Source organism: Anabrus simplex, chromosome 1 (assembly GCF_040414725.1).
Source record: "Anabrus simplex isolate iqAnaSimp1 chromosome 1, ASM4041472v1, whole genome shotgun sequence".
Classification (NCBI taxonomy): domain Eukaryota; kingdom Metazoa; phylum Arthropoda; class Insecta; order Orthoptera; family Tettigoniidae; genus Anabrus; species Anabrus simplex.
Window position 1 is genome coordinate 966,931,601 of NC_090265.1, and position 14,212 is coordinate 966,945,812.

The 14,212-nt window shown below is 41.7% G+C and overlaps 1 protein-coding gene across 2 annotated transcripts in view; it reads left to right on the forward strand.

The window, feature by feature from the left end:
• LOC136857830 (PHD finger protein 21A) overlaps positions 1 to 14,212 on the forward strand; it is a 203,127-nt gene that overhangs the window by 160,046 nt on the left and 28,869 nt on the right. The window lies entirely within an intron of this gene.

Here is a 14,212-nt window from a genome sequence, read left to right on the forward strand (position 1 = left end):
AAATGGTGATCCAGAAACCTGCAGTACCACTCGAGACAACAGCCTTTTAACAAGTACTGTAAGTTTGTTTGAGCCTATATTCTTTTTTTTCTTTTCACGCTATGGTTTGGTTTATTTTGTTTCACCCGTTCATTCTTCTTTTTCGTATTGCAGATGATGAGCACTCATCCTCTTATTGATGGTCTCACTATGTCGTGCAACACAGATTTCCACTTTTAAAAAGTATTAGCAAATTTTATGTTAACCAGAATAGTTCTTAGACGAAAGGATTTTTCTACCTCACTATTCCCACAGGCTTTTAATATGTTAATCATGATCATTATCTTTGAATTCCACACATTATTTTAAGTGTTTTTATTCGGTTGCATATACATGTAATATTTTAGCTTCTACTGAAGATAGGCTGAAGCATGTTTAGACATTATCCCATATAATGTAGATGGATTTTTGTATTGAAGAGGAGGAGAGTATATGACTTTTTTATTTGTAAAGCCACATCAAACTCATGACATAAGCTATCTATTTGAATCCCAACCAGTCATGTGGCATTCAGCCAGTTTTGGTACCTCTGGTGGTATGTGGGTATTAAGGAGGCATTGATAGCTTGGATGTTGTGGCATTTTATGAATTTTGGTAGTGTGTATGTGAGGAGTATCTGCTGCTACCTTCTTCCTAAAAATGGAACTCCTGACTCAGTGAGTAGGCGGAGAATCAGGCTTGTTGGTAGTGTATGTGAGAAGTATCTGCTGCTACCTTCTTCCTAAAGATGGAACTCCTGATTCAGTGAGTAGGCGGGGAATCAGGCTAGTATGAAAAGCTCCGTTTGCCAGCCTAAATCCACTATGATTTACACTATCTAAAAGGTTCAGCACAGTCCTTGATGCTGAACCATATGCCACACTACCATAGTCCATTTGGGATAGAATCGTTGCAGTAAAAACGCAGCAGCACTGCACGGTCAGCCCCCATGAAGTGTGCTGAGAAACTTAAGCATGTTAAGTCTCTTCATGCAGGCTACTTTCAACTGATAGATGTGGCACTACCACATTAGTCGCTTATCAAAATGGAGATCCAGAAACCTGCAGATGTCTGCCACTGGAAAGATACTATTTGATTCAGGATGCACAATCTGACTTCAACAGAAGTGTACAACTGAGGTTTTCACCGCTGAAAATTGAAAACCATGTTGTAGGGCTCATCTGTCGACTGTTAATAGCTTGCTGTAGCTGCCTTTCAGCAACTGCCATCCTTCCGGAGCTATAATGTAGAGCTAAATCGTCTATGTACAGTGATGGAACGACTACGAGCCCAGCAACAGCAACTATGCTGTTAATGGTAAGTGCGAACAGTGTTACACTCGGTACAGTTTCCTGTGGTACTCCATTTTCTTAAACATGGTACTGGAAATATGCATTGCCTACTCAGACTCTTGAGAGCACGAGGGAGCGTGAAATTTCCAATAATTGTTGAAAGATTTCCCTTGAATGCCCAATGGTTGAGGGTGGAAATATTCCCATACTGTCAGGTAATGTCTTCAGCCTTTTCCACGTCAAAAAAGCACTGGGACTTAAGTGTTACCTCTGAAGAAAGGCGCCCTCCAGTCTAACCATATGAACTGTGGTAGACCGATGAGAGCAACCACCACACTGGTAGTTTGGCAGGAGACCTTTCTCTGCCAAGGTCCAGGCAGGTAGTCTGTTTACCATCGTTTTAAATACATTATAGAGGCTTTTGTTAGGCATGTTGTCCTAAAACTATCCTGGAGCTTTGGATCTTTACCTGGCTTGGGAATTGGTATTACAACTCCCTCATGCCATCGAGATGGAATCTCTCCCTCAGTCCGTATTCTGTTGAATAGGGTACAGATATCCCTGAGACATACGTCACTCAAATGTTTCAGCGTTTGATTATGGATTTTGTCTGACCCAGGAGCTGGTCTATGCACAGTGCAAGTGCACTCTGCAATCGAAAGGGAGGTGGTGAGCCTCTGCATCATGCTTAATAGGCAGAAACACAGGATGCTATTTCCCAGAGCTGGACGTATCTGCGAAATGTGATGTGATGTTATTTACCATGACGGAAGAAATCTTAACTATATCTCCATTACTGGAGATTCTGGGTACTGAAGCCACATTCTGTACTCCAACAACACTGCGGGTTTCATCCACACTTGCAATGACAAGAGTGTGCCGTCATGGCAGCCACATAATTTTCTCAAGTAGCTTTCTTACTCTTGAACAAAAAAAAAAAAATGTCTTAGTGCACAGACTCTTTAAATGCAACATGATGGCCAGTGTGGGTTCCGACAATAATCAATCAGTCAATAAATAAATAAATAAATAAATAAATAAATACTGATCTGCATTTAGAGCAGTCGCTCAGGTGGCAGATTCCCTATCTGTTGTTTTCCTAGCCTTTTCTTAAATGATTTCAAAGAAAATGGAAATTTATTGTACATCTCCCTTGGTAAGTTAGTCCAATTCCTAACTCCCCTTCCTATAAATGAATATTTTCCCCAATTTGTCCTCTTGAATTCCAACTTTATCTTCATATTGTTATCTTTCTTAAATGTCTAAAAGCCCGCCGACGATCATAGACTGCCACTGCAGTTTCGTCCGTCCACCATAGGACTTGCTTCCAGTGAGAGATGCTAGAAAAGGGAGGTATTGTTTCCTCTGCAGCAGCCAGAATTCTCTGGCCAATTTGCCTGCTGAAGTAACCAGCCCTTCTTTACCTGGAATGTCTTTCATTCCAGAGCATGAGAAGTATCAGGAAGTGGTCACTGTCACAGAGGTCCTCATGTACTTGTTGCCATAACAGGATAACTAGCACACGGCTGCACAAGGTGACTTCCACGCAGCTGAACTGAGTAGGTTCTCCCGTGTTGAACTCACAAAGATCGAACTGTTTGATCAATCGCTTAAGAATCCTCCCCTAGAGCAGGAAGATGGAGATCCCCAGAGGGTGTTACAGGCGTTCATGTCTCCCAGCAAGAGAAAAGGAGGAGGTTTTGAGTGTTCAAATCCTGGAGTTCATGAATGTTAATATTGTAGTCTACCGGAAAGTACACTTTGCACACCGTTGTCATTACTGGTAACAGAGCGCGAACTGCAACTGGGTTTACCCAAGTTATTGGTGACACTTCTTCACTGAAGAGGTCAGAACTGACTTGGGCATAAAATGCCCCTGGTCACTTCACTATCCACAGCTACTCGGTCCTTGGAGCAAAGACGGAATCCTCTCATAGTCGTGTTGTGTCCAGGTCTCAGACGAGATTCCGATAGACAGGCTATGGTGGTTGCATTGGCAGATATCAGTTGACGTAGCTCAGCTAGATGACAAGTATAACTATTGCAGTTCCGTTGTATGGATGAGTAGTGCAACGAAATTAGGACAGTTGGTTGTCCTTCTTTCATTCAGCTACCTGCCATTTTCTTCTGCCATTGTTGCCATTGTAATCATCACCATCTACGATGATCAGCGTTTGTTTCAATGTTCTCCTCATAAGAGAGAAACACTGCAACCAAGAACTCTGTGAATGGTGAGCCCTGTGATCAGGAACGGTAGATTTCTTTTCTGGGAGAACTGGGTTCCCCAGAAAGGGATCGAGCAAGAGGGCATCAGAGCCTCTCGTTCTTGGTCTCAGTTTCCCTAATATTTGGAGAAGATCCGGTGGGTGGTTCGCTAGACTTCTTTGGGGATGCTGTGACCCCTGAATGGTTGGAGGAAGCCTTGGTTGGGGAAGTCTTTTCCCCTCCGTATGGAGGACTTGCCAGTCGACACGGCTATATACGAGAAAATGTCATAGGACCAAACATGTAGGCAACTAAAAGGGCCGTCTGGTGGAGCAATCCATTTGTAGAGATGACGTACCGTTTCATCACAGTAATTTTCCAAATGACCACTTCTAAACAGTGCAGTTGAGGGCTTGGGGACAGAGCCCCCAACGAACAAAAGAGAGTCTTGATGTACTCTATCATTCAAATCTCAACTTTGCTTCGTGTACACACACTTTCCGATTACTTTCACGATCTGTAACCACTTGTTTCAGTTGTCTGAAATGATTTTGATGGAAAGGAACTGCAGATAGCCATGTCCCCCACCTAGTGAAGACAGGTTGTGGTAGCAGAGGTACGTCAGAAAGTTGATCTTTGTAGAACTGGACATGAGATGGACCTTTTAGAAACACTTGTTTCATGCTTGAAATTAAACTGTTAACAGCTGGAAAATGTGTCTGTATTTCTTTTGCAATAGGATGTAGTATGTGGGCCAGGGAAGTACCGTATTTGCTCGCATACAACTCTCACTTTTTTGACAAAAATTAAGTGTGAACATTTCCGGTGTGTGATATATGCGGGGATTTGTGTGCAAAAGATCGTATTCCCCCTCCCCAAAAAAAAACCCAGAAAATTTGCATTACGCTATTGAAACAAGAAAACTGGCATACTTACCGTATTCATTGTTGCTGCCTTCAGTCTCCGAGCTATTCTTTGTCCTACAATTTATGGATGTTGTCACTTGAAGGGCTTGTTGACGAAAACATCTAAGGGCTGTAGACAATGTGCGAGTCCACCAGGAATTACAACTAGATCAGTTTTTATTTCCTGAAGACGTTTCTTTGTGTCTTCCACCAAGTGCCCACAGAAACTGTTCCACACTAGCATTGCTGGGCGTCGAAGCAGTGCCCCTGGCCGTGCTCCCCACACCGTACGGACCCAGTCCTGGGCAAGAGCTGTATCCATCCATCCTTTTTCTTCAACCCGTACATGAATGCCGTTGGAAAACTTCGCTTTAGGCACAGTTTACCTTTTGAAAATAGCGTACGGTGGCAATTTTCTTCCGTTTGTGGTTATTGCTATCATGACAGTGCAGCGCTGTTTCTCACACCCAGTTGTACGTACAAGCATGCTAGATTCTCCCTTCTTGTTGATGGTTGTGTTGCATGGCATGTTGAAGTTTATCAGGGCTTGATCTGCGTTGCCAATTTGAGATAAGAGGTAATTGTTTTTCTTCTGCATTGCTATCACATGGCAATAAAAATCTATTATTTTGACGTTGAAATCGCTTGGCATTCTCTGGCAGATAGATGTTCGCCTTCGTAGACACAATCCCTTTCATGACATGAATCTATGGATCCAACCCCGGCTCACTTTCAGATCCGATCAGCTGATTTCTCCTTTAATCGCTAGTTTGCGCACTTTGAAATGTAGCACCTTGTGCAAGATACTAAAGCCATCATTTTGCCACTCTGTAACGTGATGAAGTAACCAGTCTTCCAGCTCAGGAAACTTACCAGCTTTCAGCCCTCTGAATGCCTTACGTGTTCAGTTGGCGGTTTCTAGCACAGCTTTCTGTTTATGCCAGTAGTGAACATTAAACTCAGTCACACTGAATTCTTGACCAGCAGCTCTGTTACTATGCTCTTCAGCATATTTTATCACTTTGAGTTTAAACCCAGCCGTATAACTCCCACATTTCTTCACAACTTAAAGATCGACCTATACAATAAAACTTAACTGAGAAACAACAATGAAACATGCAGACAGAATACTGGTACTTGTTGACAATACAGCAGATGGACGGTACCTAATACCGTGATCACTTGACTGCCTGGACAGGGAAACTCTCCCAGTTCACGTGATCAGCTGTGTCAGACAGGTAGTGATAACCATATTGACAAAGGCAGAGGAGTGAAAGGGATGGCTGATTGTGACTGACTGGCTAGGAATGCAGCCTTGGGGTGCGAGTTTGCAAGTTAGGTATTTTTATTACAACAGCTAACCTCAATCGTTCTGCAGGTAGAAAGAAATGCAACTTCTTGTACTATCACGTACAAAGTACTGTAACAGCGATTGGTACAGTCCTGATATTTAATGTAGGCATGTCCACGGAATACCCAAACTTTATTTCATGTATGTACCGTATGTCTCCATGACAACTTCAGAAATTAATGCGAGTTATGTGCAGGGTTTTTTCCCTGCAATTTCAAATGTAAAGAATGGGATGCGAGATATACGCAGTAGCGAATTATATGTGAGCAAATATGGTAATATGAGTAGGATTAGGATAAAATACACATATGGAGCTCCATTTGTGGCCTTCACAAGCGCCTTAGAACAATTACAATTATTCTCAGTTGGTCCCAGTAGTTGCAGGAAATCATTAGGGATTTTGCTATTATACTATGATTAGTTCTTTCAAATACTTTGCATGCTAGTAGATGAGGTTTTCCTGGTTCATGAAGGCAGAGCTTACAACCATTGAATTTGCTATGCTTTGACAACATGCATCACTTTTCATCTGTTGATATATAGATAGTTCTCTCCAATGTCACTTCGAATTGAGTCAATAGTTGAGTTGTACAGCGATGGTAAGTATTTTTTCCTTAGTGTCAGTTTATCTTGTGACTTGCACAGTATTTTTCCAGAAATGAATGTAAAGCTGGATCATTTAATTTATATAACAGAATATTTCTATATACCAAAGCTTTACAAAGGTCACTTGAAAATGTTTTTATCTCATACTTTGGTTATATCTGAGTAAGAAGTAGTTTCTTCTGTGGTGTGTTCTTCTCTTTCGATCTGATGTGCACGGTTGTCTTAAAATGTTGTTCAAGTTGAAACATTTTCTCACACTTTTTTGCATATTAGGTAGGAAATCACATTACAATCTGTTGTATACTCACTGTTGCCTGAAATCCACTGCTTTAGTAAAAGCTTCAACTACACTTCTCCTTAGACGTATTCACTAAATAAAATACAGTGATAATGTTGGAACTATCAACACGTACTGTTACACATTTATTAGCAACTGCTAAACTGAATAATTCTCAAAGGACAGATTTTTAGTAGACTTTACTAGCAGGTGATTGGTAATTGGGGGAGTTCTCACCAACCCCTCACACATACCCCATCCTAGTCAGTCTGCAGTCTGTGTATGGTGTTGGTGAGGACTTGTGACTGTGAGGTTGTTTTGCTAAGATACAGTATTCCCGTTACTTAAGACTTGTGACCTGAGGAGGACTATTTTGTTTGAAGGACATACTAGATAAGAAAGCACAGTATTTCCATTACTCAGAAAATAGGAAAAATTCTTTCTTAAAGGATGTTCAATACACTCGAAACTACAGATTCAGGGCATTGAGAATATTAAAATGATCTGCGACTTGCAATATTTATGCAGAAACCTGTGAATAGCTTCAAAATATGCACTCCACGAACCTACTACGCTGGCGTAGCAGGGGGAGAGGTGATACTTCCACGTGGCACGTCCCAGGTGGCGGATAGGGGGGTCCTAACCGGCTTGCTGGCGGACTTGAGGGAAATAAAATACCTCTCGCGGACCAAACACACAACCCCCTGAGGGTGGGGGATGCACATGTACAATACACCCATGGTATCCCTTGCCTGTCATAAGAGGCGACTAACAGGGGCCCAAAGGGCTCTCAACTTGGGAGTGTGGATTGGCGACCACAGGGCCCTTAGCTGAGTTTTGGCATTGCTTCCACTTACTTGTGCCAGGCTCCTCACTTCCGACTATCCTATCCGACCTCCCTTGGTCAACTCTTGTTTTTTTTCTGACCCCGACGGTATTAGAGCATTTGAGGTCTAGGGAGTCTTTCATTTTCACGTCCTTCATGGCCCTTGCCTTTCTTTGTCCGTTACTTCATTTTTCGAAGTGACGGATCATTTCCTCTTCTTTTTTCTCTCTCTTTACCCCCTGTGGGCGGGGGACGCAGACTAAAAATACACCCAAGGTATCCCCTGCCAGTCGTGAGAGGCGACTAAAAGGGGCGACCAAGGGATGTTTGAATTAGAACCATGAAACTACTTTTGATTCGTACTATCATGTGGGGAACATCATGGGTTGCCTGTACTTGTGAGTACGAAATAGGTTTGTGATTAGTAGCAGCAAGAGAGGGTTCTCCTTTGGGTTTCCAGTACCCGTGCGTCGTACCCATGTGAGCAACACCGCGAGTCTGAGTGTTGCCTGTGAGTTGTACCACTATATGAGCGACATCGTGGGTCTGCGTTGCTTGTGATTAGTACCCACTATGTGAGGAACACCACGGGATAGTACAAGTCCCTGTTGATAGTACACCTAGGTGAGGAAACTCATCGGTTTGCGTTGGCTATGAGTGGCGCCATTGTGTGAGAAACACCATACGTTTGTGTTACCTATACGAAGTACAATACTTGTGAGTAGTACCATCTTGTGTGGAACACCGTGAGTTTTCGCTACTTTTGATTAGTACCCCAATGTGACAAATACCATGGTTCTACTTTATTCGCGACATGTACCATTCTGAGGGGCCTTAGACCTGGATTTTGGACCCCTTTAGACATCAAGCATCCTCGATTAAGGACTGTGCTTTATATGTGGTCCCTTGGTCAGTTATACTATTATTTATGACCTTTTTTTAAGTCGGATCCACTGTTTTTTGTTTGTTTTTGTTTTTTTGGGTTCATGTCCATCCATTTATTTTTCATGATTTTTTTTAATTTTGGTCAGTGGATTTTTTGAACTTTTTGTTGTTATTCCATTCGTACCATTAGGGGCCGATGACCTCGATGTTAGGCCCCCTTAAACAACAAGCATCATCATCATCAAAATAATAATAATTTTGTGTAGCTATTTCTAGCTGAGTGCAGCCCTTGTAAGGCAGACCCTCCGATGAAGGTGGGCGGCATCTGCCATTTGTAGATAATTGCGTGTTATTGTGGTGGAGGATAGTGTTATGTGTGGTGTGTGAGTTGCAGCGATGTTGGGGACAGCACAAACACCCAGCCCCCAGACCATTGGAATTAACCAATTAAGGTTAAAATCCCCGACCCGGCCGGGAATCGAACCCGGGACCCTCTGAACCGAAGGCCAGTACGCTGACCATTCGGCCAACGAGTCGGACATCATCAAAATATGCACTAACCTTCAAAATATTCATTTCATAAGCACATGTGCATGTTTTTTTTTTTTTTTTAATCTGGGTCCTAGTAATTATTCTTAGTATGTAATTGTGTATTGAATATTGTTTTCTAGTGGTTTTGTACACTGACCTCACAAGCATGTTTTGGTGCAAAAAAAAAAAAAAAAAAGCTATAGCAACTTAACAAAGGCAGTGGCCATATTTTTCAAGAACGGTGGACAAGGGAATTCGGAGTGATTATCAGACTGTCTTTCCATTTCTTAAATAATCAGTAATCCCAGTTTATGTGCCTGCTAGAATGTGCAAGTACTGCATCTAAGAAAAGACCCTCTGTGAGGCTGTGTTTAGCATTAATGACGGGTAGTATTCTGTATGTTGAGTAAACTGGAGCCTTATATGCTGCTGTTGAGACTAGCCTACTGAATGTCACGATCATTCACAAATTTATAATAAAAAATCTTCTGGGCTATTATGCCGTGGTCCACTCCTCACGCTTCTCCCAGACGCCACAGAAGTAGTCAAAACATCTGGGAGAAGCGAGAGGAGTGGACCACGGCATAATAGCCCGGAAGATTTTTTTAAATTATATTGACACCGGCTGTGAAAGCCTTCATACTTTAATGACATTCACAAATTATTGTCCAACAGATAGTGAGGGGGTGGGGTTCTATTTCCAGCTGATGAATTCTTAAGTTTTGCACAGCACCTATAGTACTACTGCTTCAAACACCAACCAAATTCTGTTGCACAAACTTTTCTAGCGTGCACTCCTACCAGCAGTAGTTGAGTTCATGGAATTAAGTTACAGACTCCTTCAAAAGAGCATAAAAATACTGTAAGAACAATTGGAATGGATTATCCGTTCCTCCTCTCTCCTTCATTATCATAGATAACGTTTTCTTCTGCATTAATTAATGTTTTGTTGTCATATGTTTTAAATAATGTTACCAGGACCTACTTTCTCTGAATGTTTCTTATATTTTTTATAAATAAAATACAGTGAACGTGTTGGTTATACAGGGTGAACTTTAATAAAACCGACAAACTGCAGGGCCTGATTCCTGACTGGAAATGGAGGAAAAAATGTCCTACGAAAATGTGTCTGGAAATGGACGGTGTGCTGAATCACACCCATGTCACAGCAGATGTTCAATGTGGCCTCCATGGGCTTCAATGCATGCATTCAGACGTCGTATCATGGATTGCCTCACTCTTTCGCACGTTCCGGCCTCTTGCCGAATAGTGTCACGGGCGTTGTGAACACGCCGTTGAAGGGTCTGCGCATCAGCAACTGGTTCAGCATGGCCTCCGTGTCCTATCCAGCGCCTGGGGAAGATATTGTTGAACTGTTGGCGAACTGTAATACAGAAGTGGGGTGGTGCTCGATCATGCAGAAACCACGTAACCTGTCTTATTGCCAAAGGCACATTCTTAAGCAATCCAGACTTCAACCATTCCCTGGGGATTTTCTGTAGCCCACAGATGAAGATTGTGCAGATTGACAATGCCATTTCTGGTAAAGGTTGCTTCATCAGTAAAGAGGACTGACAACAGAAATCCCATAACTGTGATGGCCTGTGATGGCTGCTGATAATCCTTGCACTCGTTGCAGGTGATGGGAATAATAGCGATGTTGTGCAAGATACACATAATCGTAGTCTGGCTTACACCATGTTGGCGGGCCACTTGCCTGGAGCTTGTACTAGGGTTCGTCTCAAGGTCCTGTAGAACCTGTTCCTCCAGATCTGTTGTACGCACAGTCCGCCGCCTCCCTGCACATTCATCTGTCTGAAAGGACCCAAGATCACACAAACACCCAAAAAGGTCTTGAAATGTCGTGTGATGTTGTTGGTGTCTGTGAGGGTACTTATTTTGGTATAGCCATGCTGCCTCTTGACCATTTCCATTGTCTTGGCTGTACACAAACACCATCTCACCGGACCATTCTGCTTCTGACAGTACGCTGCTATCACACCATCTGCAACAGAAGAAACACCCTGCAAGTAGTCAGAGAAAATTTCATTCGTCATAGCCATCTACAGTCGCAGCGATGCATTTCCGGACACATGTTCATACGACATTTTTTCCTCCGTTTCCAGTCAGGAATAAGTCCCTGCAGTTTGTCGGTTTTATTAAAGTTCACCCTGTATGTTGGAATAGAAATATTTGTCATTGCTGTGATATTTTGTTTTACTTAATTTTGTAGTATGATGGCAAATACATTTATCTTTTTCCTGTCCAGATCACTTTTTTGGTGTGTGTTTATGTTTATGTTTTACTTTTTTGAAATGTAGGGAGAAGGTGATATTACATTAAAAAATACAATATTACCATGCATAGTGAACAAAAAATACATTTCTCCAAATTCATTAGAGCTAGAGAAAACATAGGTATTCAGGTCTATGACCTCCCGATATTTGGATACTCTTACTGCCAACGTTGCTGAAACTACAAGCGATAAAGCATTTGTTTGTTGATTCAAAATGTAAGAACCTTGTGGAATATATATATAGAGAGAGAGAGTCCATCCGATAAAATACGTACAGTTTGTTCATAAAAAGTTTTGCAATGAATTAAGATACAAGTCTGAACTTTGATGACGGGGTACCTTAATGTCTTGGTTTTAGGTGGCCTTGGATTGGTAACTTTTGTTTAGTTTGTTTATAGGTGGCATTAACATCCACAAAATGGCAGATGCAAGGCTATATCATTCAAAGAAAGGAAGGTGATTTTGAAGTGGTACTTAACTAACCGAAGACACTACAACACAGTGATTAAGACAGAGTGTCTGTATGCTAGTGAACGCTTCCAAATGACAGGAATGTCGAGACTTAAGAGAAGCCGATAAATTTGAGAGAAAGATCCTCCGCAACATAATGGGTACAAAAATCGTGGATGGCCAGTGTAGGTAACGAGAAAGGGGTGAATTATACCAGGAAAACAAAAATTCATTGAGTCAATGAAGAAAATAAGACTAAAATTTTATGGACATCTGTTCAGAATTAATGAGGCTGACACAGATGTAACCCCGCTCTTTCGGAGCTGGTCACATTAATTTAAAGCACATATAAATCAAGGTAATAAAGTAATAAACCTGAAGGAACATATGTCAGCCGATAAGACACCAATTATAACATCGCAAGTTTTGAAAACATACACATGGCTAGAAGCAAAGATAAGCAGAATTACCAACATGACAACTAGAGAAAGGATGTGGGAAGCGGACTGGGATCTCTTAAGAGAATGTGATCTTACATAACGTAGGGAAAAAGACGTGCGAGCGATTACCCTTCAGTCTGAATTTACTAACAAATAAGGAAATAATTGAATAACAGCAATATAAAATAAAGTAACATGATCAATAAAGAAAAACAAAGGTGAATTGAACCACAAGGTTCCTATCTACGGTTCTTCCGAAAACCAAAATTGTAATAAAATATTAAGATTACGTTTAACAAAATGAAATAAACTTCTGCAATTAAAATTCACAAGGAAAATTTAACAGGGAATATAAAATCGATTACAACAATCTTATAAGGAAAATAGAAAAGGAGATATACAGATTATTACATATAATTTACAAGGAAAATTGACAAAGGAATTTAAAATTTAATGCAGAAGCCTTTAGAGTTGCTGTCTTCTTAATACACATCAGCGAGAGCCGCATAGCTCCAAACAGCGTACACTAAATTGACACAGGACTACGGGAGGCAACCCTGGATGGAAAATTAAATTTTACACTACACAATTAAAAAGGTTAATAGAAGGGAATTACCTCCAAAAGAATAGGATATGCCTAGCTGACGAGCTAAGGCATTACAAAACAAAACAGCAAAAACCATGGTCTAAAGTAAACTCCGAAGCAAATAATTTTTTTTTTTTTTTGCTATGGGCTTTACGTCGCACCGACACAGATAGGTCTTATGGCGATGATGGGATAGGAAAGGCCTAGGAGTTGGAAGGAAGCGGCCGTGGCCTTAATTAAGGTACAGCCCCAGCATTTGCCTGGTGTGAAAATGGGAAACCACAGAAAACCATTTTCAGGGCTGTCGATAGTGGGATTCGAACCTACTATCTCCCGGATGCAAGCTCACAGCCGCGCACCTCTACGCGCATGGCCAACTCGCCCGGTGCAAATAAATTTACTTGTTTGGTTTAAAATTCGAGAAACGGAAACATACTTACCCTGAGGTGGCTGGAGCCGCTGACGGGACTACACTCGAAGTGCGTCCGACCGTGAGGACGTACGAAAACCAAAGACGCGGACCAGAGCCCTGCTCCTACCGAGGAGCCAAAGGCCGGAAATTGAGAAACACGCAAACAGCCAATCGGGGAAGCTTACTACAATTCGACCCGAAATTTTCGCCAATGAAAAAGGTCGTTATTCCGACCAATTAAAACAAATTATCCGGTATGGACAACAAATTCTAGAGGTTTTGTTTGCGAAACACAGCAATGTCGTTATCGAAGCCTCCATGTGGCAAATACAGGATGATACAAAAGGTTGTTTAACAGATTGCAAGTTACAGCAAGCACACTACAGGAGATCTCCAATACCAAAATAATTCCTTCCACCAACACTCATAATGATTAAGTATAACGAGTCCTGAAAATCCCATTTATATTTTTACATAAATTTACCAACAATAAAAAAAATCGTTCACTTCCTCGAGAATGTCTTTGAATGTTCCATAGTTTTTCCAATGGTAATTTTACAAAATTTTAGCATAATGACAAGACAAGAATTAAATGATCACATCCACGTTATGAACTTCTCACCAGCGGCGACATCCTCTACCTCAATCTCGAGTTCTGCTCGATTATTAAATTAAAAACACATTAAATTAAATGGAGGTTTTAACTGGAGGTCCAAAATCTGTGGAAACACACTGATTCCAACACATAGCACCCACATCTTGATGCGATTCCTACCAGGAATATCTATTTGAACCAGAATGTCCTAAGCTCCACCACAGGTATTGCTGTCCATAGGGTTGCCGACATCGGCCCCCTGCCAACACGGTATCCCTTTTCAATCCCACCAGGGTCTCCAATGAAGCTTCATTTAGCTCACTCGAGTATTGAACCCACAGAGAACAAGTAGTAAAGCATGGCGTAGTACTGAGCAACTGCCACCACCAGGAACTTCGGGTCACTGCACTCCCAGGTCGGATGTAAACTGGTCAGGAATTCATAGTGCCCTTACCAACAGGCAAGGCAGGTTCTCTGGACGGACCAGGTTATTGTGATCACTGGAACAGAGATCAATCCACAGCAGAAAAGGAAGTT